At 43.8% G+C, this 24,755-nt stretch overlaps 42 non-coding genes across 42 annotated transcripts; 22 read left to right on the top strand and 20 right to left on the bottom strand.

Annotated features, from left to right (window-relative positions):
• Nucleotides 1–58: 58 nt before the first annotated feature.
• Nucleotides 59–130, top strand: trnad-guc (transfer RNA aspartic acid (anticodon GUC)). Its single transcript has one exon. It is a non-coding gene; the product is annotated as a tRNA-Asp (tRNA).
• An 851-nt stretch (nt 131–981) lies between these two features.
• Nucleotides 982–1,096, bottom strand: LOC129435421 (U5 spliceosomal RNA). The gene has a single exon (XR_008641298.1). It is a non-coding gene; the product is annotated as a U5 spliceosomal RNA (small nuclear RNA).
• A 735-nt stretch (nt 1,097–1,831) lies between these two features.
• Nucleotides 1,832–1,903, top strand: trnad-guc (transfer RNA aspartic acid (anticodon GUC)). Its single transcript has one exon. It is a non-coding gene; the product is annotated as a tRNA-Asp (tRNA).
• A 118-nt stretch (nt 1,904–2,021) lies between these two features.
• On the bottom strand, nt 2,022–2,093 carry trnag-ucc (transfer RNA glycine (anticodon UCC)). The gene has a single exon. It is a non-coding gene; the product is annotated as a tRNA-Gly (tRNA).
• Nucleotides 2,094–2,294: 201 nt separating this feature from the next.
• trnad-guc (transfer RNA aspartic acid (anticodon GUC)) lies at nt 2,295–2,366 on the top strand. Its single transcript has one exon. It is a non-coding gene; the product is annotated as a tRNA-Asp (tRNA).
• An 851-nt stretch (nt 2,367–3,217) lies between these two features.
• On the bottom strand, nt 3,218–3,332 carry LOC129435422 (U5 spliceosomal RNA). Its single transcript, XR_008641299.1, has one exon. It is a non-coding gene; the product is annotated as a U5 spliceosomal RNA (small nuclear RNA).
• A 735-nt stretch (nt 3,333–4,067) lies between these two features.
• trnaa-ggc (transfer RNA alanine (anticodon GGC)) lies at nt 4,068–4,139 on the top strand. Its single transcript has one exon. It is a non-coding gene; the product is annotated as a tRNA-Ala (tRNA).
• A 118-nt stretch (nt 4,140–4,257) lies between these two features.
• trnag-ucc (transfer RNA glycine (anticodon UCC)) lies at nt 4,258–4,329 on the bottom strand. The gene has a single exon. It is a non-coding gene; the product is annotated as a tRNA-Gly (tRNA).
• Nucleotides 4,330–4,530: 201 nt separating this feature from the next.
• On the top strand, nt 4,531–4,602 carry trnad-guc (transfer RNA aspartic acid (anticodon GUC)). Its single transcript has one exon. It is a non-coding gene; the product is annotated as a tRNA-Asp (tRNA).
• Nucleotides 4,603–5,453: 851 nt separating this feature from the next.
• Nucleotides 5,454–5,568, bottom strand: LOC141367511 (U5 spliceosomal RNA). Its single transcript, XR_012371863.1, has one exon. It is a non-coding gene; the product is annotated as a U5 spliceosomal RNA (small nuclear RNA).
• Nucleotides 5,569–6,303: 735 nt separating this feature from the next.
• Nucleotides 6,304–6,375, top strand: trnad-guc (transfer RNA aspartic acid (anticodon GUC)). The gene has a single exon. It is a non-coding gene; the product is annotated as a tRNA-Asp (tRNA).
• Nucleotides 6,376–6,493: 118 nt separating this feature from the next.
• trnag-ucc (transfer RNA glycine (anticodon UCC)) lies at nt 6,494–6,565 on the bottom strand. The gene has a single exon. It is a non-coding gene; the product is annotated as a tRNA-Gly (tRNA).
• Nucleotides 6,566–6,766: 201 nt separating this feature from the next.
• Nucleotides 6,767–6,838, top strand: trnad-guc (transfer RNA aspartic acid (anticodon GUC)). Its single transcript has one exon. It is a non-coding gene; the product is annotated as a tRNA-Asp (tRNA).
• Nucleotides 6,839–7,689: 851 nt separating this feature from the next.
• LOC141367559 (U5 spliceosomal RNA) lies at nt 7,690–7,804 on the bottom strand. The gene has a single exon (XR_012371911.1). It is a non-coding gene; the product is annotated as a U5 spliceosomal RNA (small nuclear RNA).
• Nucleotides 7,805–8,538: 734 nt separating this feature from the next.
• trnad-guc (transfer RNA aspartic acid (anticodon GUC)) lies at nt 8,539–8,610 on the top strand. Its single transcript has one exon. It is a non-coding gene; the product is annotated as a tRNA-Asp (tRNA).
• A 118-nt stretch (nt 8,611–8,728) lies between these two features.
• Nucleotides 8,729–8,800, bottom strand: trnag-ucc (transfer RNA glycine (anticodon UCC)). The gene has a single exon. It is a non-coding gene; the product is annotated as a tRNA-Gly (tRNA).
• A 201-nt stretch (nt 8,801–9,001) lies between these two features.
• trnad-guc (transfer RNA aspartic acid (anticodon GUC)) lies at nt 9,002–9,073 on the top strand. Its single transcript has one exon. It is a non-coding gene; the product is annotated as a tRNA-Asp (tRNA).
• An 851-nt stretch (nt 9,074–9,924) lies between these two features.
• On the bottom strand, nt 9,925–10,039 carry LOC141367510 (U5 spliceosomal RNA). The gene has a single exon (XR_012371862.1). It is a non-coding gene; the product is annotated as a U5 spliceosomal RNA (small nuclear RNA).
• Nucleotides 10,040–10,772: 733 nt separating this feature from the next.
• Nucleotides 10,773–10,844, top strand: trnad-guc (transfer RNA aspartic acid (anticodon GUC)). The gene has a single exon. It is a non-coding gene; the product is annotated as a tRNA-Asp (tRNA).
• Nucleotides 10,845–10,962: 118 nt separating this feature from the next.
• On the bottom strand, nt 10,963–11,034 carry trnag-ucc (transfer RNA glycine (anticodon UCC)). The gene has a single exon. It is a non-coding gene; the product is annotated as a tRNA-Gly (tRNA).
• Nucleotides 11,035–11,235: 201 nt separating this feature from the next.
• On the top strand, nt 11,236–11,307 carry trnad-guc (transfer RNA aspartic acid (anticodon GUC)). The gene has a single exon. It is a non-coding gene; the product is annotated as a tRNA-Asp (tRNA).
• Nucleotides 11,308–12,158: 851 nt separating this feature from the next.
• On the bottom strand, nt 12,159–12,273 carry LOC141367509 (U5 spliceosomal RNA). Its single transcript, XR_012371861.1, has one exon. It is a non-coding gene; the product is annotated as a U5 spliceosomal RNA (small nuclear RNA).
• A 735-nt stretch (nt 12,274–13,008) lies between these two features.
• Nucleotides 13,009–13,080, top strand: trnad-guc (transfer RNA aspartic acid (anticodon GUC)). The gene has a single exon. It is a non-coding gene; the product is annotated as a tRNA-Asp (tRNA).
• A 118-nt stretch (nt 13,081–13,198) lies between these two features.
• trnag-ucc (transfer RNA glycine (anticodon UCC)) lies at nt 13,199–13,270 on the bottom strand. The gene has a single exon. It is a non-coding gene; the product is annotated as a tRNA-Gly (tRNA).
• A 201-nt stretch (nt 13,271–13,471) lies between these two features.
• trnad-guc (transfer RNA aspartic acid (anticodon GUC)) lies at nt 13,472–13,543 on the top strand. The gene has a single exon. It is a non-coding gene; the product is annotated as a tRNA-Asp (tRNA).
• Nucleotides 13,544–14,394: 851 nt separating this feature from the next.
• Nucleotides 14,395–14,509, bottom strand: LOC141367508 (U5 spliceosomal RNA). The gene has a single exon (XR_012371860.1). It is a non-coding gene; the product is annotated as a U5 spliceosomal RNA (small nuclear RNA).
• Nucleotides 14,510–15,243: 734 nt separating this feature from the next.
• On the top strand, nt 15,244–15,315 carry trnad-guc (transfer RNA aspartic acid (anticodon GUC)). The gene has a single exon. It is a non-coding gene; the product is annotated as a tRNA-Asp (tRNA).
• Nucleotides 15,316–15,433: 118 nt separating this feature from the next.
• On the bottom strand, nt 15,434–15,505 carry trnag-ucc (transfer RNA glycine (anticodon UCC)). Its single transcript has one exon. It is a non-coding gene; the product is annotated as a tRNA-Gly (tRNA).
• Nucleotides 15,506–15,706: 201 nt separating this feature from the next.
• trnad-guc (transfer RNA aspartic acid (anticodon GUC)) lies at nt 15,707–15,778 on the top strand. The gene has a single exon. It is a non-coding gene; the product is annotated as a tRNA-Asp (tRNA).
• An 851-nt stretch (nt 15,779–16,629) lies between these two features.
• On the bottom strand, nt 16,630–16,744 carry LOC141367506 (U5 spliceosomal RNA). The gene has a single exon (XR_012371858.1). It is a non-coding gene; the product is annotated as a U5 spliceosomal RNA (small nuclear RNA).
• Nucleotides 16,745–17,479: 735 nt separating this feature from the next.
• trnad-guc (transfer RNA aspartic acid (anticodon GUC)) lies at nt 17,480–17,551 on the top strand. Its single transcript has one exon. It is a non-coding gene; the product is annotated as a tRNA-Asp (tRNA).
• A 118-nt stretch (nt 17,552–17,669) lies between these two features.
• Nucleotides 17,670–17,741, bottom strand: trnag-ucc (transfer RNA glycine (anticodon UCC)). The gene has a single exon. It is a non-coding gene; the product is annotated as a tRNA-Gly (tRNA).
• Nucleotides 17,742–17,942: 201 nt separating this feature from the next.
• On the top strand, nt 17,943–18,014 carry trnad-guc (transfer RNA aspartic acid (anticodon GUC)). The gene has a single exon. It is a non-coding gene; the product is annotated as a tRNA-Asp (tRNA).
• Nucleotides 18,015–18,865: 851 nt separating this feature from the next.
• LOC129435424 (U5 spliceosomal RNA) lies at nt 18,866–18,980 on the bottom strand. The gene has a single exon (XR_008641301.1). It is a non-coding gene; the product is annotated as a U5 spliceosomal RNA (small nuclear RNA).
• Nucleotides 18,981–19,715: 735 nt separating this feature from the next.
• Nucleotides 19,716–19,787, top strand: trnad-guc (transfer RNA aspartic acid (anticodon GUC)). Its single transcript has one exon. It is a non-coding gene; the product is annotated as a tRNA-Asp (tRNA).
• Nucleotides 19,788–19,905: 118 nt separating this feature from the next.
• Nucleotides 19,906–19,977, bottom strand: trnag-ucc (transfer RNA glycine (anticodon UCC)). The gene has a single exon. It is a non-coding gene; the product is annotated as a tRNA-Gly (tRNA).
• A 1,123-nt stretch (nt 19,978–21,100) lies between these two features.
• On the bottom strand, nt 21,101–21,215 carry LOC129449366 (U5 spliceosomal RNA). The gene has a single exon (XR_008646115.1). It is a non-coding gene; the product is annotated as a U5 spliceosomal RNA (small nuclear RNA).
• A 735-nt stretch (nt 21,216–21,950) lies between these two features.
• On the top strand, nt 21,951–22,022 carry trnad-guc (transfer RNA aspartic acid (anticodon GUC)). Its single transcript has one exon. It is a non-coding gene; the product is annotated as a tRNA-Asp (tRNA).
• Nucleotides 22,023–22,413: 391 nt separating this feature from the next.
• trnad-guc (transfer RNA aspartic acid (anticodon GUC)) lies at nt 22,414–22,485 on the top strand. Its single transcript has one exon. It is a non-coding gene; the product is annotated as a tRNA-Asp (tRNA).
• An 851-nt stretch (nt 22,486–23,336) lies between these two features.
• On the bottom strand, nt 23,337–23,451 carry LOC129449367 (U5 spliceosomal RNA). Its single transcript, XR_008646116.1, has one exon. It is a non-coding gene; the product is annotated as a U5 spliceosomal RNA (small nuclear RNA).
• A 735-nt stretch (nt 23,452–24,186) lies between these two features.
• trnad-guc (transfer RNA aspartic acid (anticodon GUC)) lies at nt 24,187–24,258 on the top strand. Its single transcript has one exon. It is a non-coding gene; the product is annotated as a tRNA-Asp (tRNA).
• A 391-nt stretch (nt 24,259–24,649) lies between these two features.
• trnad-guc (transfer RNA aspartic acid (anticodon GUC)) lies at nt 24,650–24,721 on the top strand. The gene has a single exon. It is a non-coding gene; the product is annotated as a tRNA-Asp (tRNA).
• The last annotated feature ends 34 nt before the right edge of the window (nt 24,722–24,755 follow it).

Raw genomic sequence — 24,755 nt, 5'->3', positions numbered from 1 at the left:
AAGAGTCCTCTTTCGAAGGGGAGGTTGGCCGGCGTGATGCCCGTGCGAGAGAGAGAAGTCCTCGTTAGTATAGTGGACAGTATCTCCGCCTGTCACGCGGAAGACCGGGGTTCGATTCCCCGACGGGGAGGTTTGCTTTGTTTCTGGAGTGCCGATTGAAATGTAAGATTTAATGCACGAGCTGAGCGCTGCTGTTCGTTTGCCGTTTTCGCACCTCTCGCCGTCCCTATGTTGGAGGCACAAGTCTCCTTTGTTTAAAGCCACTGAACACTGGTGATGGGAGCAACGAAACTTTTCGAAGCTTCGAATCTATTGAACCAATCGCTTCGGAAATTGATTCAGTTCTTCGAAGCGTTCGAAACACCACACTCGCTGGCGACACCTGCTGGTCAAAATAGTGTTAAAGCAGATCTTTCCAAACATTTTACACTTTATTTTACAAAATAATAGCAAGATTTGTATTAAAACATGTTTAAAAAAATTATTTAACCTTATTAAGACATAATTAAAAGTGTATTGTGTGTTTTTCAGTTGTATTTAGGGCAAACAAATCATTAAAACCATCTCCCCTTTTAATTATGCACATTTTTGTCATTAAATCTGTCTATCAACAAAAAGTAAACAAAATGGTGGTGTTACTAGCCAGAAGGATGCATGTTTTATGAACTTGCGTAATAAAACTGACCCGAGTTTACCTGACCATATTAGACACTGGTCATTTGTGACCAACTCCCCCTAGTGGTGATCCATCGGATTTTCGAAACGTTTCGAAAGAGTTATGACGTAATGAAGCCTCGTTTGCTAAAATCACGTGACTTGGCCAGTTTGAAACAAGCTCCGAGCAAATTGATTCGAAACGAGAGATTTTGAAAAGTTTCGAAGCCTCATAAAGCGGTGCTTCGGAAGCGACCATCGTTACTGAACACCTAGCGACAAACCAGACCATAACGAAAGATTTTCTGCAATTGACCAAAGTTACGCAGCTCTGCTGTGAGCAGAGCACCCAAAAATACAATAAACTCACAACGTCCTCCTCCACGGAAATCTTTAGTAAAAGGCGAAAGATTTATACGTAGTTGAAGGAAAACTTGAGTTATGTCCAACAAACCTCGACCCAGTGTGCTCCCTGTGCCACACCATAATGTTCAAAAAGGGTAATTTCTGGTTCAGGATCCACACAGACCCTTCCACCTGGGAGGAGCAAAAGAGGTAGAAATACGTTCCTGCGCAAAATAAAGACACAGGCACAGGCTACTAACATGTCACAGTGTGATCTTTTGCTGAGAGGTTTTGGGGAATGAAACTCTGTGCACATTACACAGAGGATGCACCGGCACAGGTTATCTCCAATCTCCATCCCATTAATTTCCATAGCCTCTAGGGAAAAAAAGGAAAAAGAAAGGGCCCCAACAGAAGAACAAGGTCTAAGACCTTCAGCTTAATAGATCATTTTCACTTCAAAAATTCTTTTTGGGATTATGATAGCTGGTGTTAGGGCAGGGTGTAGTTTATGGTTAATTTATTTCAGGTAAATAGTAAAAAAGCAAGGGGATGGATTGAGGTTCAGAATGGGGTAGGGTTGTCCTTTTAAAGTACCGATCTAAGGGGTTTACTGATTTTGGGGTAAGGAAGGTAGTTGGCTGGGGCAGAAGCAGGGAATGCTTTTTAAAAAAGAAGGTAAAGAAACTTTTTAAAATATAAACAAGCAGACAAAATAAACAAAAATACAGGGGGAATAAACAGGAAGGCTGTCCTCACAAATGGGGAGCGTGTGTTATATGCTGCGTTTTGGATTGGGGATCCGGCTCGACGACTCACCCTGGGCGTAAGATCCTCGTTAGTATAGTGGACAGTATCTCCGCCTGTCACGCGGAAGACCGGGGTTCGATTCCCCGACGGGGAGACGTCCTTTTCGTTTGACTTCTCAAACAACTTGCACGAGCCACCTTTACGCATCAAAATCGGCTGAAGAAGTGCGCTGCGTTGCTCTCGTTCTCACGATGTGGTCGAGCAAAAAGCAATGCGTTGGCCAGGAATCGAACCCGGGTCAACTGCTTGGAAGGCAGCTATGCTCACCACTATACCACCAACGCAGGCAGAAAGGTGTTGCTCAACAGGACCTGTGAATGTCCTGAACCAACTGTTGTTTTAGAGCTGCACTGAATTGATCATGGATTCAGTCGATTCCCTTCCTCGCCTCCTGCTGGTGTCTGTAACTTGATAACCACAGAATCCCAAGAGTCCTCTTTCAAAGGGGAGGTTGGTCGGCGTGATGCCCGTGCGAGAGAGAGAAGTCCTCGTTAGTATAGTGGACAGTATCTCCGCCTGTCACGCGGAAGACCGGGGTTCGATTCCCCGACGGGGAGGTTTGCTTTGTTTCTGGAGTGCCGATTGAAATGTAAGATTTAATGCACGAGCTGAGCGCTGCTGTTCGTTTGCCGTTTTCGCACCTCTCGCCGTCCCTATGTTGGAGGCACAAGTCTCCTTTGTTTAAAGCCACTGAACACTGGTGATGGGAGCAACGAAACTTTTCGAAGCTTCGAATCTATTGAACCAATCGCTTCGGAAATTGATTCAGTTCTTCGAAGCGTTCGAAACACCACACTCGCTGGCGACACCTGCTGGTCAAAATAGTGTTAAAGCAGATCTTTCCAAACATTTTACACTTTATTTTACAAAATAATAGCAAGATTTGTATTAAAACATGTTTAAAAAAATTATTTAACCTTATTAAGACATAATTAAAAGTGTATTGTGTGTTTTTCAGTTGTATTTAGGGCAAACAAATCATTAAAACCATCTCCCCTTTTAATTATGCACATTTTTGTCATTAAATCTGTCTATAAACAAAAAGTAAACAAAATGGTAGTGTTACTAGCCAGAAGGATGCATGTTTTATGAACTTGCGTAATAAAACTGACCCGAGTTTACCTGACCATATTAGACACTGGTCATTTGTGACCAACTCCCCCTAGTGGTGATCCATCGGATTTTCGAAATGTTTCGAAAGAGTTATGACGTAATGAAGCCTCGTTTGCTAAAATCACGTGACTTGGCCAGTTTGAAACAAGCTCCGAGCAAATTGATTCGAAACGAGAGATTTTGAAAAGTTTCAAAGCCTCATAAAGCGGTGCTTCGGAAGCAACCATCGTTACTGAACACCTCGCGACAAACCAGACCATAATGAAAGATTTTCTGCAATTGACCAAAGTTACGCAGCTCTGCTGTGAGCAGAGCACCCAAAAATACAATAAACTCACAACGTCCTCCTCCACGGAAATCTTTAGTAAAAGGCGAAAGATTTATACGTAGTTGAAGGAAAACTTGAGTTATGTCCAACAAACCTCGACCCAGTGTGCTCCCTGTGCCACACCATAATGTTCAAAAAGGGTAATTTCTGGTTCAGGATCCACACAGACCCTTCCACCTGGGAGGAGCAAAAGAGGTAGAAATACGTTCCTGCGCAAAATAAAGACACAGGCACAGGCTACTAACATGTCACAGTGTGATCTTTTGCTGAGAGGTTTTGGGGAATGAAACTCTGTGCACATTACACAGAGGATGCACCGGCACAGGTTATCTCCAATCTCCATCCCATTAATTTCCATAGCCTCTAGGGAAAAAAAGGAAAAAGAAAGGGCCCCAACAGAAGAACAAGGTCTAAGACCTTCAGCTTAATAGATCATTTTCACTTCAAAAATTCTTTTTGGGATTATGATAGCTGGTGTTAGGGCAGGGTGTAGTTTATGGTTAATTTATTTCAGGTAAATAGTAAAAAAGCAAGGGGATGGATTGAGGTTCAGAATGGGGTAGGGTTGTCCTTTTAAAGTACCGATCTAAGGGGTTTACTGATTTTGGGGTAAGGAAGGTAGTTGGCTGGGGCAGAAGCAGGGAATGCTTTTTAAAAAAGAAGGTAAAGAAACTTTTTAAAATATAAACAAGCAGACAAAATAAACAAAAATACAGGGGGAATAAACAGGAAGGCTGTCCTCACAAATGGGGAGCGTGTGTTATATGCTGCGTTTTGGATTGGGGATCCGGCTCGACGACTCACCCTGGGAGTAAGATCCTCGTTAGTATAGTGGACAGTATCTCCGCCTGGCACGCGGAACACCGGGGTTCGATTCCCCGACGGGGAGACGTCCTTTTCGTTTGACTTCTCAAACAACTTGCACGAGCCACCTTTACGCATCAAAATCGGCTGAAGAAGTGCGCTGCGTTGCTCTCGTTCTCACGATGTGGTCGAGCAAAAAGCAATGCGTTGGCCGGGAATCGAACCCGGGTCAACTGCTTGGAAGGCAGCTATGCTCACCACTATACCACCAACGCAGGCAGAAAGGTGTTGCTCAACAGGACCTGTGAATGTCCTGAACCAACTGTTGTTTTAGAGCTGCACTGAATTGATCATGGATTCAGTCGATTCCCTTCCTCGCCTCCTGCTGGTGTCTGTAACTTGATAACCACAGAATCCCAAGAGTCCTCTTTTGAAGGGGACGTTGGCCGGCGTGATGCCCGTGCGAGAGAGAGAAGTCCTCGTTAGTATAGTGGACAGTATCTCCGCCTGTCACGCGGAAGACCGGGGTTCGATTCCCCGACGGGGAGGTTTGCTTTGTTTCAGGAGTGCCGATTGAAATGTAAGATTTAATGCACGAGCTGAGCGCTGCTGTTCGTTTGCCGTTTTCGCACCTCTCGCCGTCCCTATGTTGGAGGCACAAGTCTCCTTTGTTTAAAGCCACTGAACACTGGTGATGGGAGCAACGAAACTTTTCGAAGCTTCGAATCTATTGAACCAATCGCTTCGGAAATTGATTCAGTTCTTCGAAGCGTTCGAAACACCACACTCGCTGGCGACACCTGCTGGTCAAAATAGTGTTAAAGCAGATCTTTCCAAACATTTTACACTTTATTTTACAAAATAATAGCAAGATTTGTATTAAAACATGTTTAAAAAAATTATTTAACCTTATTAAGACATAATTAAAAGTGTATTGTGTGTTTTTCAGTTGTATTTAGGGCAAACAAATCATTAAAACCATCTCCCCTTTTAATTATGCACATTTTTGTCATTAAATCTGTCTATAAACAAAAAGTAAACAAAATGGTAGTGTTACTAGCCAGAAGGATGCATGTTTTATGAACTTGCGTAATAAAACTGACCCGAGTTTACCTGACCATATTAGACACTGGTCATTTGTGACCAACTCCCCCTAGTGGTGATCCATCGGATTTTCGAAACGTTTCGAAAGAGTTATGACGTAATGAAGCCTCGTTTGCTAAAATCACGTGACTTGGCCAGTTTGAAACAAGCTCCGAGCAAATTGATTCAAAACGAGAGATTTTGAAAAGTTTCGAAGCCTCATAAAGCGGTGCTTCGGAAGCGACCATTGTTACTGAACACCTCGCGACAAACCAGACCATAACGAAAGATTTTCTGCAATTAACCAAAGTTACGCAGCTCTGCTGTGAGCAGAGCACCCAAAAATACAATAAACTCACAACGTCCTCCTCCACGGAAATCTTTAGTAAAAGGCGAAAGATTTATACGTAGTTGAAGGAAAACTTGAGTTATGTCCAACAAACCTCGACCCAGTGTGCTCCCTGTGCCACACCATAATGTTCAAAAAGGGTAATTTCTGGTTCAGGATCCACACAGACCCTTCCACCTGGGAGGAGCAAAAGAGGTAGAAATACGTTCCTGCGCAAAATAAAGACACAGGCACAGGCTACTAACATGTCACAGTGTGATCTTTTGCTGAGAGGTTTTGGGGAATGAAACTCTGTGCACATTACACAGAGGATGCACCGGCACAGGTTATCTCCAATCTCCATCCCATTAATTTCCATAGCCTCTAGGGAAAAAAAGGAAAAAGAAAGGGCCCCAACAGAACAACAAGGTCTAAGACCTTCAGCTTAATAGATCATTTTCACTTCAAAAATTCTTTTTGGGATTATGATAGCTGGTGTTAGGGCAGGGTGTAGTTTATGGTTAATTTATTTCAGGTAAATAGTAAAAAAGCAAGGGGATGGATTGAGGTTCAGAATGGGGTAGGGTTGTCCTTTTAAAGTACCGATCTAAGGGGTTTACTGATTTTGGGGTAAGGAAGGTAGTTGGCTGGGGCAGAAGCAGGGAATGCTTTTTAAAAAAGAAGGTAAAGAAACTTTTTAAAATATAAACAAGCAGACAAAATAAACAAAAATACAGGGGGAATAAACAGGAAGGCTGTCCTCACAAATGGGGAGCGTGTGTTATATGCTGCGTTTTGGATTGGGGATCCGGCTCGACGACTCACCCTGAGAGTAAGATCCTCGTTAGTATAGTGGACAGTATCTCCGCCTGTCACGCGGAAGACCGGGGTTCGATTCCCCGACGGGGAGACGTCCTTTTCGTTTGACTTCTCAAACAACTTGCACGAGCCACCTTTACGCATCAAAATCGGCTGAAGAAGTGCGCTGCGTTGCTCTCGTTCTCACGATGTGGTCGAGCAAAAAGCAATGCGTTGGCCGGGAATCGAACCCGGGTCAACTGCTTGGAAGGCAGCTATGCTCACCACTATACCACCAACGCAGGCAGAAAGGTGTTGCTCAACAGGACCTGTGAATGTCCTGAACCAACTGTTGTTTTAGAGCTGCACTGAATTGATCATGGATTCAGTCGATTCCCTTCCTCGCCTCCTGCTGGTGTCTGTAACTTGATAACCACAGAATCCCAAGAGTCCTCTTTCGAAGGGGAGGTTGGCCGGCGTGATGCCCGTGCGAGAGAGAGAAGTCCTCGTTAGTATAGTGGACAGTATCTCCGCCTGTCACGCGGAAGACCGGGGTTCGATTCCCCGACGGGGAGGTTTGCTTTGTTTCTGGAGTGCCGATTGAAATGTAAGATTTAATGCACGAGCTGAGCGCTGCTGTTCGTTTGCCGTTTTCGCACCTCTCGCCGTCCCTATGTTGGAGGCACAAGTCTCCTTTGTTTAAAGCCACTGAACACTGGTGATGGGAGCAACGAAACTTTTCGAAGCTTCGAATCTATTGAACCAATCGCTTCGGAAATTGATTCAGTTCTTCGAAGCGTTCGAAACACCACACTCGCTGGTGACACCTGCTGGTCAAAATAGTGTTAAAGCAGATCTTTCCAAACATTTTACACTTTATTTTACAAAATAATAGCAAGATTTGTATTAAAACATGTTTAAAAAAATTATTTAACCTTATTAAGACATAATTAAAAGTGTATTGTGTGTTTTTCAGTTGTATTTAGGGCAAACAAATCATTAAAACCATCTCCCCTTTTAATTATGCACATTTTTGTCATTAAATCTGTCTATAAACAAAAAGTAAACAAAATGGTAGTGTTACTAGCCAGAAGGATGCATGTTTTATGAACTTGCGTAATAAAACTGACCCGAGTTTACCTGACCATATTAGACACTGGTCATTTGTGACCAACTCCCCCTAGTGGTGATCCATCGGATTTTCGAAACGTTTCGAAAGAGTTATGACGTAATGAAGCCTCGTTTGCTAAAATCACGTGACTTGGCCAGTTTGAAACAAGCTCCGAGCAAATTGATTCGAAACGAGAGATTTTGAAAAGTTTCGAAGCCTCATAAAGCGGTGCTTCGGAAGCGACCATCGTTACTGAACACCTTGCAACAAACCAGACCATAATGAAAGATTTTCTGCAATTGACCAAAGTTACGCAGCTCTGCTGTGAGCAGAGCACCCAAAAATACAATAAACTCACAACGTCCTCCTCCACGGAAATCTTTAGTAAAAGGTGAAAGATTTATACGTAGTTGAAGGAAAACTTGAGTTATGTCAACAAACCTCGACCCAGTGTGCTCCCTGTGCCACACCATAATGTTCAAAAAGGGTAATTTCTGGTTCAGGATCCACACAGACCCTTCCACCTGGGAGGAGCAAAAGAGGTAGAAATACGTTCCTGCGCAAAATAAAGACACAGGCACAGGCTACTAACATGTCACAGTGTGATCTTTTGCTGAGAGGTTTTGGGGAATGAAACTCTGTGCACATTACACAGAGGATGCACCGGCACAGGTTATCTCCAATCTCCATCCCATTAATTTCCATAGCCTCTAGGGAAAAAAAGGAAAAAGAAAGGGCCCCAACAGAACAACAAGGTCTAAGACCTTCAGCTTAATAGATCATTTTCACTTCAAAAATTCTTTTTGGGATTATGATAGCTGGTGTTAGGGCAGGGTGTAGTTTATGGTTAATTTATTTCAGGTAAATAGTAAAAAAGCAAGGGGATGGATTGAGGTTCAGAATGGGGTAGGGTTGTCCTTTTAAAGTACCGATCTAAGGGGTTTACTGATTTTGGGGTAAGGAAGGTAGTTGGCTGGGGCAGAAGCAGGGAATGCTTTTTAAAAAAGAAGGTAAAGAAACTTTTTAAAATATAAACAAGCAGACAAAATAAACAAAAATATAGGGGGAATAAACAGGAAGGCTGTCCTCACAAATGGGGAGCGTGTGTTATATGCTGCGTTTTGGATTGGGGATCCGGCTCGACGACTCACCCTGAGAGTAAGATCCTCGTTAGTATAGTGGACAGTATCTCCGCCTGTCACGCGGAAGACCGGGGTTCGATTCCCCGACGGGGAGACGTCCTTTTCGTTTGACTTCTCAAACAACTTGCACGAGCCACCTTTACGCATCAAAATCGGCTGAAGAAGTGCGCTGCGTTGCTCTCGTTCTCACGATGTGGTCGAGCAAAAAGCAATGCGTTGGCCGGGAATCGAACCCGGGTCAACTGCTTGGAAGGCAGCTATGCTCACCACTATACCACCAACGCAGGCAGAAAGGTGTTGCTCAACAGGACCTGTGAATGTCCTGAACCAACTGTTGTTTTAGAGCTGCACTGAATTGATCATGGATTCAGTCGATTCCCTTCCTCGCCTCCTGCTGGTGTCTGTAACTTGATAACCACAGAATCCCAAGAGTCCTCTTTCGAAGGGGAGGTTGGCCGGCGTGATGCCCGTGCCAGAGAGAGAAGTCCTCGTTAGTATAGTGGACAGTATCTCCGCCTGTCACGCGGAAGACCGGGGTTCGATTCCCCGACGGGGAGGTTTGCTTTGTTTCTGGAGTGCCGATTGAAATGTAAGATTTAATGCACGAGCTGAGCGCTGCTGTTCGTTTGCCGTTTTCGCACCTCTCGCCGTCCCTATGTTGGAGGCACAAGTCTCCTTTGTTTAAAGCCACTGAACACTGGTGATGGGAGCAACGAAACTTTTCGAAGCTTCGAATCTATTGAACCAATCGCTTCGGAAATTGATTCAGTTCTTCGAAGCGTTCGAAACACCACACTCGCTGGCGACACCTGCTGGTCAAAATAGTGTTAAAGCAGATCTTTCCAAACATTTTACACTTTATTTTACAAAATAATAGCAAGATTTGTATTAAAACATGTTTTAAAAAATTATTTAACCTTATTAAGACATAATTAAAAGTGTATTGTGTGTTTTTCAGTTGTATTTAGGGCAAACAAATCATTAAAACCATCTCCCCTTTTAATTATGCACATTTTTGTCATTAAATCTGTCTATAAACAAAAAGTAAACAAAATGGTAGTGTTACTAGCCAGAAGGATGCATGTTTTATGAACTTGCGTAATAAAACTGACCCGAGTTTACCTGACCATATTAGACACTGGTCATTTGTGACCAACTCCCCCTAGTGGTGATCCATCGGATTTTCGAAACGTTTCGAAAGAGTTATGACGTAATGAAGCCTCGTTTGCTAAAATCACGTGACTTGGCCAGTTTGAAACAAGCTCCGAGCAAATTGATTCGAAACGAGAGATTTTGAAAAGTTTCGAAGCCTCATAAAGCGGTGCTTCGGAAGCGACCATCGTTACTGAACACCTTGCAACAAACCAGACCATAATGAAAGATTTTCTGCAATTGACCAAAGTTACGCAGCTCTGCTGTGAGCAGAGCACCCAAAAATACAATAAACTCACAACGTCCTCCTCCACGGAAATCTTTAGTAAAAGGCGAAAGATTTATACGTAGTTGAAGGAAAACTTGAGTTATGTCAACAAACCTCGACCCAGTGTGCTCCCTGTGCCACACCATAATGTTCAAAAAGGGTAATTTCTGGTTCAGGATCCACACAGACCCTTCCACCTGGGAGGAGCAAAAGAGGTAGAAATACGTTCCTGCGCAAAATAAAGACACAGGCACAGGCTACTAACATGTCACAGTGTGATCTTTTGCTGAGAGGTTTTGGGGAATGAAACTCTGTGCACATTACACAGAGGATGCACCGGCACAGGTTATCTCCAATCTCCATCCCATTAATTTCCATAGCCTCTAGGGAAAAAAAGGAAAAAGAAAGGGCCCCAACAGAACAACAAGGTCTAAGACCTTCAGCTTAATAGATCATTTTCACTTCAAAAATTCTTTTTGGGATTATGATAGCTGGTGTTAGGGCAGGGTGTAGTTTATGGTTAATTTATTTCAGGTAAATAGTAAAAAAGCAAGGGGATGGATTGAGGTTCAGAATGGGGTAGGGTTGTCCTTTTAAAGTACCGATCTAAGGGGTTTACTGATTTTGGGGTAAGGAAGGTAGTTGGCTGGGGCAGAAGCAGGGAATGCTTTTTAAAAAAGAAGGTAAATAAACTTTTTAAAATATAAACAAGCAGACAAAATAAACAAAAATACAGGGGAATAAACAGGAAGGCTGTCCTCACAAATGGGGAGCGTGTGTTATATGCTGCGTTTTGGATTGGGGATCCGGCTCGACGACTCACCCTGAGAGTAAGATCCTCGTTAGTATAGTGGACAGTATCTCCGCCTGTCACGCGGAAGACCGGGGTTCGATTCCCCGACGGGGAGACGTCCTTTTCGTTTGACTTCTCAAACAACTTGCACGAGCCACCTTTACGCATCAAAATCGGCTGAAGAAGTGCGCTGCGTTGCTCTCGTTCTCACGATGTGGTCGAGCAAAAAGCAATGCGTTGGCCGGGAATCGAACCCGGGTCAACTGCTTGGAAGGCAGCTATGCTCACCACTATACCACCAACGCAGGCAGAAAGGTGTTGCTCAACAGGACCTGTGAATGTCCTGAACCAACTGTTGTTTTAGAGCTGCACTGAATTGATCATGGATTCAGTCGATTCCCTTCCTCGCCTCCTGCTGGTGTCTGTAACTTGATAACCACAGAATCCCAAGAGTCCTCTTTCGAAGGGGAGGTTGGCCGGCGTGATGCCCGTGCGAGAGAGAGAAGTCCTCGTTAGTATAGTGGACAGTATCTCCGCCTGTCACGCGGAAGACCGGGGTTCGATTCCCCGACGGGGAGGTTTGCTTTGTTTCTGGAGTGCCGATTGAAATGTAAGATTTAATGCACGAGCTGAGCGCTGCTGTTCGTTTGCCGTTTTCGCACCTCTCGCCGTCCCTATGTTGGAGGCACAAGTCTCCTTTGTTTAAAGCCACTGAACACTGGTGATGGGAGCAACGAAACTTTTCGAAGCTTCGAATCTATTGAACCAATCGCTTCGGAAATTGATTCAGTTCTTCGAAGCGTTCGAAACACCACACTCGCTGGCGACACCTGCTGTTCAAAATAGTGTTAAAGCAGATCTTTCCAAACATTTTACACTTTATTTTACAAAATAATAGCAAGATTTGTATTAAAACATGTTTAAAAAAATTATTTAACCTTATTAAGACATAATTAAAAGTGTATTGTGTGTTTTTCAGTTGTATTTAGGGCAAACAAATCATTAAAACCATCTCCCCTTTTAATTATGCACATTTTTGTCATGAAATCTGTCTATAAACAAAAAGTAAACAAAATGGTAGTGTTACTAGCCAGAAGGATGCATGTTTTATGAACTTGCGTAATAAAACTGACCCGAGTTTACCTGACCATATTAGACACTGGTCATTTGTGACCAACTCCCCCTAGTGGTGATCCATCGGATTTTCGAAACGTTTCGAAAGAGTTATGACGTAATGAAGCCTCGTTTGCTAAAATCACGTGACTTGGCCAGTTTGAAACAAGCTCCGAGCAAATTGATTCGAAACGAGAGATTTTGAAAAGTTTCGAAGCCTCATAAAGCGGTGCTTCGGAAGCGACCATTGTTACTGAACACCTCGCGACAAACCAGACCATAATGAAAGATTTTCTGCAATTGACCAAAGTTACGCAGCTCTGCTGTGAGCAGAGCACCCAAAAATACAATAAACTCACAACGTCCTCCTCCACGGAAATCTTTAGTAAAAGGCGAAAGATTTATACGTAGTTGAAGGAAAACTTGAGTTATGTCCAACAAACCTCGACCCAGTGTGCTCCCTGTGCCACACCATAATGTTCAAAAAGGGTAATTTCTGGTTCAGGATCCACACAGACCCTTCCACCTGGGAGGAGCAAAAGAGGTAGAAATACGTTCCTGCGCAAAATAAAGACACAGGCACAGGCTACTAACATGTCACAGTGTGATCTTTTGCTGAGAGGTTTTGGGGAATGAAACTCTGTGCACATTACACAGAGGATGCACCGGCACAGGTTATCTCCAATCTCCATCCCATTAATTTCCATAGCCTCTAGGGAAAAAAAGGAAAAAGAAAGGGCCCCAACAGAAGAACAAGGTCTAAGACCTTCAGCTTAATAGATCATTTTCACTTCAAAAATTCTTTTTGGGATTATGATAGCTGGTGTTAGGGCAGGGTGTAGTTTATGGTTAATTTATTTCAGGTAAATAGTAAAAAAGCAAGGGGATGGATTGAGGTTCAGAATGGGGTAGGGTTGTCTTTTTAAAGTACCGATCTAAGGGGTTTACTGATTTTGGGGTAAGGAAGGTAGTTGGCTGGGGCAGAAGCAGGGAATGCTTTTTAAAAAAGAAGGTAAAGAAACTTTTTAAAATATAAACAAGCAGACAAAATAAACAAAAATACAGGGGGAATAAACAGGAAGGCTGTCCTCACAAATGGGGAGTGTGTGTTATATGCTGCGTTTTGGATTGGGGATGCGGCTCGACAACTCACCCTGGGCGTAAGATCCTCGTTAGTATAGTGGACAGTATCTCCGCCTGTCACGCGGAAGACCGGGGTTCGATTCCCCGACGGGGAGACGTCCTTTTCGTTTGACTTCTCAAACAACTTGCACGAGCCACCTTTACGCATCAAAATCGGCTGAAGAAGTGCGCTGCGCTGCTCTCGTTCTCACGATGTGGTCGAGCAAAAAGCAATGCGTTGGCCGGGAATCGAACCCGGGTCAACTGCTTGGAAGGCAGCTATGCTCACCACTATACCACCAACGCAGGCAGAAAGGTGTTACTCAACAGGACCTGTGAATGTCCTGAACCAACTGTTGTTTTAGAGCTGCACTGAATTGATCATGGATTCAGTCGATTCCCTTCCTCGCCTCCTGCTGGTGTCTGTAACTTGATAACCACAGAATCCCAAGAGTCCTCTTTCGAAGGGGAGGTTGGCCGGCGTGATGCCCGTGCGAGAGAGAGAAGTCCTCGTTAGTATAGTGGACAGTATCTCCGCCTGTCACGCGGAAGACCGGGGTTCGATTCCCCGACGGGGAGGTTTGCTTTGTTTCTGGAGTGCCGATTGAAATGTAAGATTTAATGCACGAGCTGAGCGCTGCTGTTCGTTTGCCGTTTTCGCACCTCTCGCCGTCCCTATGTTGGAGGCACAAGTCTCCTTTGTTTAAAGCCACTGAACACTGGTGATGGGAGCAACGAAACTTTTCGAAGCTTCGAATCTATTGAACCAATCGCTTCGGAAATTGATTCAGTTCTTCGAAGCGTTCGAAACACCACACTCGCTGGCGACACCTGCTGGTCAAAATAGTGTTAAAGCAGATCTTTCCAAACATTTTACACTTTATTTTACAAAATAATAGCAAGATTTGTATTAAAACATGTTTAAAAAAATTATTTAACCTTATTAAGACATAATTAAAAGTGTATTGTGTGTTTTTCAGTTGTATTTAGGGCAAACAAATCATTAAAACCATCTCCCCTTTTAATTATGCACATTTTTGTCATTAAATCTGTCTATCAACAAAAAGTAAACAAAATGGTAGTGTTACTAGCCAGAAGGATGCATGTTTTATGAACTTGCGTAATAAAACTGACCCGAGTTTACCTGACCATATTAGACACTGGTCATTTGTGACCAACTCCCCCTAGTGGTGATCCATCGGATTTTCGAAACGTTTCGAAAGAGTTATGACGTAATGAAGCCTCGTTTGCTAAAATCACGTGACTTGGCCAGTTTGAAACAAGCTCCGAGCAAATTGATTCGAAACGAGAGATTTTGAAAAGTTTCGAAGCCTCATAAAGCGGTGCTTCGGAAGCGACCATCGTTACTGAACACCTCGCAACAAACCAGACCATAATGAAAGATTTTCTGCAATTGAGCAAAGTTACGCAGCTCTGCTGTGAGCAGAGCACCCAAAAATACAATAAACTCACAACGTCCTCCTCCACGGAAATCTTTAGTAAAAGGCGAAAGATTTATACGTAGTTGAAGGAAAACTTGAGTTATGTCAACAAACCTCGACCCAGTGTGCTCCCTGTGCCACACCATAATGTTCAAAAAGGGTAATTTCTGGTTCAGGATCCACACAGACCCTTCCACCTGGGAGGAGCAAAAGAGGTAGAAATACGTTCCTGCGCAAAATAAAGACACAGGCACAGGCTACTAACATGTCACAGTGTGATCTTTTGCTGAGAGGTTTTGGGGAATGAAACTCTGTGCACATTACACAGAGGATGCACCGGCACAGGTTATCTCCAATCTCCATCCCATTAATTTCCATAGCCTCTAGGGAAAAAAAGGAAAAAGAAAGGGCCCCAACAGAACAACAAGGTCTAAGACCTTCAGCTTAATAGATCATTTTCACTTCAAAAATTCTTTTTGGGATTATGATAGCTGGTGTTAGGGCAGGGTGTAGTTTATGGTTAATTTATTTCAGGTAAATAGTAAAAAAGCAAGGGGATGGATTGAGGTTCAGAATGGGGTAGGGTTGTCCTTTTAAAGTACCGATCTAAGGGGTTTACTGATTTTGGGGTAAGGAAGGTAGTTGGCTGGGGCAGAAGCAGGGAATGCTTTTTAAAAAAGAAGGTAAAGAAACTTTTTAAAATATAAACAAGCAGACAAAATAAACAAAAATACAGGGGGAATAAACAGGAAGGCTGTCCTCACAAATGGGGAGCGTGTGTTATATGCTGCGTTTTGGATTGGGGATCCGGCTCGACGACTCACCCTGAGAGTAAGATCCTCGTTAGTATAGTGGACAGTATCTCCGCCTGTCACGCGGAAGACCGGGGTTCGATTCCCCGACGGGGAGACGTCCTTTTTGTTTGACTTCTCAAACAACTTGCACGAGCCACCTTTACGCATCAAAATCGGCTGAAGAAGTGCGCTGCGTTGCTCTCGTTCTCACGATGTGGTCGAGCAAAAAGCAATGCGTTGGCCGGGAATCGAACCCGGGTCAACTGCTTGGAAGGCAGCTATGCTCACCACTATACCACCAACGCAGGCAGAGAGGTGTTGCTCAACAGGACCTGTGAATGTCCTGAACCAACTGTTGTTTTAGAGCTGCACTGAATTGATCATGGATTCAGTCGATTCCCTTCCTCGCCTCCTGCTGGTGTCTGTAACTTGATAACCACAGAATCCCAAGAGTCCTCTTTCGAAGGGGAGGTTGGCCGGCGTGATGCCCATGCAAGAGAGAGAAGTCCTCGTTAGTATAGTGGACAGTATCTCCGCCTGTCACGCGGAAGACCGGGGTTCGATTCCCCGACGGGGAGGTTTGCTTTGTTTCTGGAGTGCCGATTGAAATGTAAGAGTTATGGCACGAGCTGAGCGCTGCTGTTCGTTTGCCGTTTTCGCACCTCTCGCCGTCCCTATGTTGGAGGCACAAGTCTCCTTTGTTTAAAGCCACTGAACACTGGTGATGGGAGCAACGAAACTTTTCGAAGCTTCGAATCTATTGAACCAATCGCTTCGGAATTTGATTCAGTTCTTCGAAGCGTTCGAAACACCACACTCGCTGGCGACACCTGCTGGTCAAAATAGTGTTAAAGCAGATCTTTCCAAACATTTTACACTTTATTTTACAAAATAATAGCAAGATTTGTATTAAAACATGTTTAAAAAAATTATTTAACCTTATTAAGACATAATTAAAAGTGTATTGTGTGTTTTTCAGTTGTATTTAGGGCAAACAAATCATTAAAACCATCTCCCCTTTTAATTATGCACATTTTTGTCATTAAATCTGTCTATCAACAAAAAGTAAACAAAATGGTAGTGTTACTAGCCAGAAGGATGCATGTTTTATGAACTTGCGTAATAAAACTGACCCGAGTTTACCTGACCATATTAGACACTGGTCATTTGTGACCAACTCCCCCTAGTGGTGATCCATCGGATTTTCGAAACGTTTCGAAAGAGTTATGACGTAATGAAGCCTCGTTTGCTAAAATCACGTGACTTGGCCAGTTTGAAACAAGCTCCGAGCAAATTGATTCGAAACGAGAGATTTTGAAAAGTTTCGAAGCCTCATAAAGCGGTGCTTCGGAAGCGACCATCGTTACTGAACACCTCGCGACAACCAAGACCATAATGAAAGATTTTCTGCAATTGACCAAAGTTACGCAGCTCTGCTGTGAGCAGAGCACCCAAAAATACAATAAACTCACAACGTCCTCCTCCACGGAAATCTTTAGTAAAAGGCGAAAGATTTATACGTAGTTGAAGGAAAACTTGAGTTATGTCCAACAAACCTCGACCCAGTGTGCTCCCTGTGCCACACCATAATGTTCAAAAAGGGTAATTTCTGGTTCAGGATCCACACAGACCCTTCCACCTGGGAGGAGCAAAAGAGGTAGAAATACGTTCCTGCGCAAAATAAAGACACAGGCACAGGCTACTAACATGTCACAGTGTGATCTTTTGCTGAGAGGTTTTGGGGAATGAAACTCTGTGCACATTACACAGAGGATGCACCGGCACAGGTTATCTCCAATCTCCATCCCATTAATTTCCATAGCCTCTAGGGAAAAAAAGGAAAAAGAAAGGGCCCCAACAGAACAACAAGGTCTAAGACCTTCAGCTTAATAGATCATTTTCACTTCAAAAATTCTTTTTGGGATTATGATAGCTGGTGTTAGGGCAGGGTGTAGTTTATGGTTAATTTATTTCAGGTGAATAGTAAAAAAGCAAGGGGATGGATTGAGGTTCAGAATGGGGTAGGGTTGTCCTTTTAAAGTACCGATCTAAGGGGTTTACTGATTTTGGGGTAAGGAAGGTAGTTGGCTGGGGCAGAAGCAGGGAATGCTTTTTAAAAAAGAAGGTAAAGAAACTTTTTAAAATATAAACAAGCAGACAAAATAAACAAAAATACAGGGGGAATAAACAGGAAGGCTGTCCTCACAAATGGGGAGCGTGTGTTATATGCTGCGTTTTGGATTGGGGATCCGGCTCGACGACTCACCCTGGGCGTAAGATCCTCGTTAGTATAGTGGACAGTATCTCCGCCTGTCACGCGGAAGACCGGGGTTCGATTCCCCGACGGGGAGACGTCCTTTTCGTTTGACTTCTCAAACAACTTGCACGAGCCACCTTTACGCATCAAAATCGGCTGAAGAAGTGCGCTGCGTTGCTCTCGTTCTCACGGTGTGGTCGAGCAAAAAGCAATGCGTTGGCCGGGAATCGAACCCGGGTCAACTGCTTGGAAGGCAGCTATGCTCACCACTATACCACCAACGCAGGCAGAAAGGTGTTGCTCAACAGGACCTGTGAATGTCCTGAACCAACTTTTGTTTTAGAGCTGCACTGAATTGATCATGGATTCAGTCGATTCCCTTCCTCGCCTCCTGCTGGTGTCTGTAACTTGATAACCACAGAATCCCAAGAGTCCTCTTTCGAAGGGGAGGTTGGCCGGCGTGATGCCCGTGCGAGAGAGAGAAGTCCTCGTTAGTATAGTGGACAGTATCTCCGCCTGTCACGCGGAAGACCGGGGTTCGATTCCCCGACGGGGAGGTTTGCTTTGTTTCTGGAGTGCCGATTGAAATGTAAGATTTAATGCACGAGCTGAGCGCTGCTGTTCGTTTGCCGTTTTCGCACCTCTCGCCGTCCCTATGTTGGAGGCACAAGTCTCCTTTGTTTAAAGCCACTGAACACTGGTGATGGGAGCAACGAAACTTTTCGAAGCTTCGAATCTATTGAACCAATCGCTTCGGAAATTGATTCAGTTCTTCGAAGCGTTCGAAACACCACACTCGCTGGCGACACCTGCTGGTCAAAATAGTGTTAAAGCAGATCTTTCCAAACATTTTACACTTTATTTTACAAAATAATAGCAAGATTTGTATTAAAACATGTTTAAAAAAATTATTTAACCTTATTAAGACATAATTAAAAGTGTATTGTGTGTTTTTCAGTTGTATTTAGGGCAAACAAATCATTAAAACCATCTCCCCTTTTAATTATGCACATTTTTGTCATTAAATCTGTCTATCAACAAAAAGTAAACAAAATGGTGGTGTTACTAGCCAGAAGGATGCATGTTTTATGAACTTGCGTAATAAAACTGACCCGAGTTTACCTGACCATATTAGACACTGGTCATTTGTGACCAACTCCCCCTAGTGGTGATCCATCGGATTTTCGAAACGTTTCGAAAGAGTTATGACGTAATGAAGCCTCGTTTGCTAAAATCACGTGACTTGGCCAATTTGAAACAAGCTCCGAGCAAATTGATTCGAAACGAGAGATTTTGAAAAGTTTCGAAGCCTCATAAAGCGGTGCTTCGGAAGCGACCATCGTTACTGAACACCTAGCGACAAACCAGACCATAATGAAAGATTTTCTGCAATTGACCAAAGTTACGCAGCTCTGCTGTGAGCAGAGCACCCAAAAATACAATAAACTCACAACGTCCTCCTCCACGGAAATCTTTAGTAAAAGGCGAAAGATTTATACGTAGTTGAAGGAAAACTTGAGTTATGTCCAACAAACCTCGACCCAGTGTGCTCCCTGTGCCACACCATAATGTTCAAAAAGGGTAATTTCTGGTTCAGGATCCACACAGACCCTTCCACCTGGGAGGAGCAAAAGAGGTAGAAATACGTTCCTGCGCAAAATAAAGACACAGGCACAGGCTACTAACATGTCACAGTGTGATCTTTTGCTGAGAGGTTTTGGGGAATGAAACTCTGTGCACATTACACAGAGGATGCACCGGCACAGGTTATCTCCAATCTCCATCCCATTAATTTCCATAGCCTCTAGGGAAAAAAAGGAAAAAGAAAGGGCCCCAACAGAAGAACAAGGTCTAAGACCTTCAGCTTAATAGATCATTTTCACTTCAAAAATTCTTTTTGGGATTATGATAGCTGGTGTTAGGGCAGGGTGTAGTTTATGGTTAATTTATTTCAGGTAAATAGTAAAAAAGCAAGGGGATGGATTGAGGTTCAGAATGGGGTAGGGTTGTCCTTTTAAAGTACCGATCTAAGGGGTTTACTGATTTTGGGGTAAGGAAGGTAGTTGGCTGGGGCAGAAGCAGGGAATGCTTTTTAAAAAAGAAGGTAAAGAAACTTTTTAAAATATAAACAAGCAGACAAAATAAACAAAAATACAGGGGGAATAAACAGGAAGGCTGTCCTCACAAATGGGGAGCGTGTGTTATATGCTGCGTTTTGGATTGGGGATCCGGCTCGACGACTCACCCTGGGCGTAAGATCCTCGTTAGTATAGTGGACAGTATCTCCGCCTGTCACGCGGAAGACCGGGGTTCGATTCCCCGACGGGGAGACGTCCTTTTCGTTTGACTTCTCAAACAACTTGCACGAGCCACCTTTACGCATCAAAATCGGCTGAAGAAGTGCGCTGCGTTGCTCTCGTTCTCACGATGTGGTCGAGCAAAAAGCAATGCGTTGGCCGGGAATCGAACCCGGGTCAACTGCTCGGAAGGCAGCTATGCTCACCACTATACCACCAACGCAGGCAGAAAGGTGTTGCTCAACAGGACCTGTGAATGTCCTGAACCAACTGTTGTTTTAGAGCTGCACTGAATTGATCATGGATTCAGTCGATTCCCTTCCTCGCCTCCTGCTTGTGTCTGTAACTTGATAACCACAGAATCCCAAGAGTCCTCTTTCGAAGGGGAGGTTGGCCGGCGTGATGCCCATGCAAGAGAGAGAAGTCCTCGTTAGTATAGTGGACAGTATCTCCGCCTGTCACGCGGAAGACTGGGGTTCGATTCCCCGACGGGGAGGTTTGCTTTGTTTCTGGAGTGCCGATTGAAATGTAAGAGTTATGGCACGAGCTGAGCGCTGCTGTTCGTTTGCCGTTTTCGCACCTCTCGCCGTCCCTATGTTGGAGGCACAAGTCTCCTTTGTTTAAAGCCACTGAACACTGGTGATGGGAGCAACGAAACTTTTCGAAGCTTCGAATCTATTGAACCAATCGCTTCGGAAATTGATTCAGTTCTTCGAAGCGTTCGAAACACCACACTCGCTGGCGACACCTGCTGGTCAAAATAGTGTTAAAGCAGATCTTTCCAAACATTTTACACTTTATTTTACAAAATAATAGCAAGATTTGTATTAAAACATGTTTAAAAAATTATTTAACCTTATTAAGACATAATTAAAAGTGTATTGTGTGTTTTTCAGTTGTATTTAGGGCAAACAAATCATTAAAACCATCTCCCCTTTTAATTATGCACATTTTTGTCATTAAATCTGTCTATAAACAAAAAGTAAACAAAATGGTAGTGTTACTAGCCAGAAGGATGCATGTTTTATGAACTTGCGTAATAAAACTGACCCGAGTTTACCTGACCATATTAGACACTGGTCATTTGTGACCAACTCCCCCTAGTGGTGATCCATCGGATTTTCGAAACGTTTCGAAAGAGTTATGACGTAATGAAGCCTCGTTTGCTAAAATCACGTGACTTGGCCAGTTTGAAACAAGCTCCGAGCAAATTGATTCGAAACGAGAGATTTTGAAAAGTTTCAAAGCCTCATAAAGCGGTGCTTCGGAAGCGACCATCGTTACTGAACACCTCGCGACAAACCAGACCATAATGAAAGATTTTCTGCAATTGACCAAAGTTACGCAGCTCTGCTGTGAGCAGAGCACCCAAAAATACAATAAACTCACAACGTCCTCCTCCACGGAAATCTTTAGTAAAAGGCGAAAGATTTATACGTAGTTGAAGGAAAACTTGAGTTATGTCCAACAAACCTCGACCCAGTGTGCTCCCTGTGCCACACCATAATGTTCAAAAAGGGTAATTTCTGGTTCAGGATCCACACAGACCCTTCCACCTGGGAGGAGCAAAAGAGGTAGAAATACGTTCCTGCGCAAAATAAAGACACAGGCACAGGCTACTAACATGTCACAGTGTGATCTTTTGCTGAGAGGTTTTGGGGAATGAAACTCTGTGCACATTACACAGAGGATGCACCGGCACAGGTTATCTCCAATCTCCATCCCATTAATTTCCATAGCCTCTAGGGAAAAAAAGGAAAAAGAAAGGGCCCCAACAGAACAACAAGGTCTAAGACCTTCAGCTTAATAGATCATTTTCACTTCAAAAATTCTTTTTGGGATTATGATAGCTGGTGTTAGGGCAGGGTGTAGTTTATGGTTAATTTATTTCAGGTAAATAGTAAAAAAGCAAGGGGATGGATTGAGGTTCAGAATGGGGTAGGGTTGTCCTTTTAAAGTACCGATCTAAGGGGTTTACTGATTTTGGGGTAAGGAAGGTAGTTGGCTGGGGCAGAAGCAGGGAATGCTTTTTAAAAAAGAAGGTAAAGAAACTTTTTAAAATATAAACAAGCAGACAAAATAAACAAAAATACAGGGGGAATAAACAGGAAGGCTGTCCTCACAAATGGGGAGCGTGTGTTATATGCTGCGTTTTGGATTGGGGATCCGGCTCGACGACTCACCCTGGGCGTAAGATCCTCGTTAGTATAGTGGACAGTATCTCCGCCTGTCACGCGGAAGACCGGGGTTCGATTCCCCGACGGGGAGACGTCCTTTTCGTTTGACTTCTCAAACAACTTGCACGAGCCACCTTTACGCATCAAAATCGGCTGAAGAAGTGCGCTGCGTTGCTCTCGTTCTCACGATGTGGTCGAGCAAAAAGCAATGCGTTGGCCAGGAATCGAACCCGGGTCAACTGCTTGGAAGGCAGCTATGCTCACCACTATACCACCAATGCAGGCAGAAAGGTGTTGCTCAACAGGACCTGTGAATGTCCTGAACCAACTGTTGTTTTAGAGCTGCACTGAATTGATCATGGATTCAGTCGATTCCCTTCCTCGCCTCCTGCTGGTGTCTGTAACTTGATAACCACAGAATCCCAAGAGTCCTCTTTCAAAGGGGAGGTTGGTCGGCGTGATGCCCGTGCGAGAGAGAGAAGTCCTCGTTAGTATAGTGGACAGTATCTCCGCCTGTCACGCGGAAGACCGGGGTTCGATTCCCCGACGGGGAGGTTTGCTTTGTTTCTGGAGTGCCGATTGAAATGTAAGATTTAATGCACGAGCTGAGCGCTGCTGTTCGTTTGCCGTTTTCGCACCTCTCGCCGTCCCTATGTTGGAGGCACAAGTCTCCTTTGTTTAAAGCCACTGAACACTGGTGATGGGAGCAACGAAACTTTTCGAAGCTTCGAATCTATTGAACCAATCGCTTCGGAAATTGATTCAGTTCTTCGAAGCGTTCGAAACACCACACTCGCTGGCGACACCTGCTGGTCAAAATAGTGTTAAAGCAGATCTTTCCAAACATTTTACACTTTATTTTACAAAATAATAGCAAGATTTGTATTAAAACATGTTTAAAAAAATTATTTAACCTTATTAAGACATAATTAAAAGTGTATTGTGTGTTTTTCAGTTGTATTTAGGGCAAACAAATCATTAAAACCATCTCCCCTTTTAATTATGCACATTTTTGTCATTAAATCTGTCTATAAACAAAAAGTAAACAAAATGGTAGTGTTACTAGCCAGAAGGATGCATGTTTTATGAACTTGCGTAATAAAACTGACCCGAGTTTACCTGACCATATTAGACACTGGTCATTTGTGACCAACTCCCCCTAGTGGTGATCCATCGGATTTTCGAAACGTTTCGAAAGAGTTATGACGTAATGAAGCCTCGTTTGCTAAAATCACGTGACTTGGCCAGTTTGAAACAAGCTCCGAGCAAATTGATTCGAAACGAGAGATTTTGAAAAGTTTCAAAGCCTCATAAAGCGGTGCTTCGGAAGCGACCATCGTTACTGAACACCTCGCGACAAACCAGACCATAATGAAAGATTTTCTGCAATTGACCAAAGTTACGCAGCTCTGCTGTGAGCAGAGCACCCAAAAATACAATAAACTCACAACGTCCTCCTCCACGGAAATCTTTAGTAAAAGGCGAAAGATTTATACGTAGTTGAAGGAAAACTTGAGTTATGTCCAACAAACCTCGACCCAGTGTGCTCCCTGTGCCACACCATAATGTTCAAAAAGGGTAATTTCTGGTTCAGGATCCACACAGACCCTTCCACCTGGGAGGAGCAAAAGAGGTAGAAATACGTTCCTGCGCAAAATAAAGACACAGGCACAGGCTACTAACATGTCACAGTGTGATCTTTTGCTGAGAGGTTTTGGGGAATGAAACTCTGTGCACATTACACAGAGGATGCACCGGCACAGGTTATCTCCAATCTCCATCCCATTAATTTCCATAGCCTCTAGGGAAAAAAAGGAAAAAGAAAGGGCCCCAACAGAACAACAAGGTCTAAGACCTTCAGCTTAATAGATCATTTTCACTTCAAAAATTCTTTTTGGGATTATGATAGCTGGTGTTAGGGCAGGGTGTAGTTTATGGTTAATTTATTTCAGGTAAATAGTAAAAAAGCAAGGGGATGGATTGAGGTTCAGAATGGGGTAGGGTTGTCCTTTTAAAGTACCGATCTAAGGGGTTTACTGATTTTGGGGTAAGGAAGGTAGTTGGCTGGGGCAGAAGCAGGGAATGCTTTTTAAAAAAGAAGGTAAAGAAACTTTTTAAAATATAAACAAGCAGACAAAATAAACAAAAATACAGGGGGAATAAACAGGAAGGCTGTCCTCACAAATGGGGAGCGTGTGTTATATGCTGCGTTTTGGATTGGGGATCCGGCTCGACGACTCACCCTGGGCGTAAGATCCTCGTTAGTATAGTGGACAGTATCTCCGCCTGTCACGCGGAAGACCGGGGTTCGATTCCCCGACGGGGAGACGTCCTTTTCGTTTGACTTCTCAAACAACTTGCACGAGCCACCTTTACGCATCAAAATCGGCTGAAGAAGTGCGCTGCGTTGCTCTCGTTCTCACGATGTGGTCGAGCAAAAAGCAATGCGTTGGCCAGGAATCGAACCCGGGTCAACTGCTTGGAAGGCAGCTATGCTCACCACTATACCACCAATGCAGGCAGAAAGGTGTTGCTCAACAGGACCTGTGAATGTCCTGAACCAACTGTTGTTTTAGAGCTGCACTGAATTGATCATGGATTCAGTCGATTCCCTTCCTCGCCTCCTGCTGGTGTCTGTAACTTGATAACCACAGAATCCCAAGAGTCCTCTTTCAAAGGGGAGGTTGGTCGGCGTGATGCCCGTGCGAGAGAGAGAAGTCCTCGTTAGTATAGTGGACAGTATCTCCGCCTGTCACGCGGAAGACCGGGGTTCGATTCCCCGACGGGGAGGTTTGCTTTGTTTCTGGAGTGCCGATTGAAATGT

Source organism: Misgurnus anguillicaudatus, chromosome 10 (assembly GCF_027580225.2).
Source record: "Misgurnus anguillicaudatus chromosome 10, ASM2758022v2, whole genome shotgun sequence".
In the NCBI taxonomy this organism is placed as follows: Eukaryota; Metazoa; Chordata; class Actinopteri; order Cypriniformes; family Cobitidae; genus Misgurnus; species Misgurnus anguillicaudatus.
The sequence above is the reverse complement of the archived record's forward strand: the minus strand, read 5'-3'. Positions and strand labels throughout refer to the sequence as shown.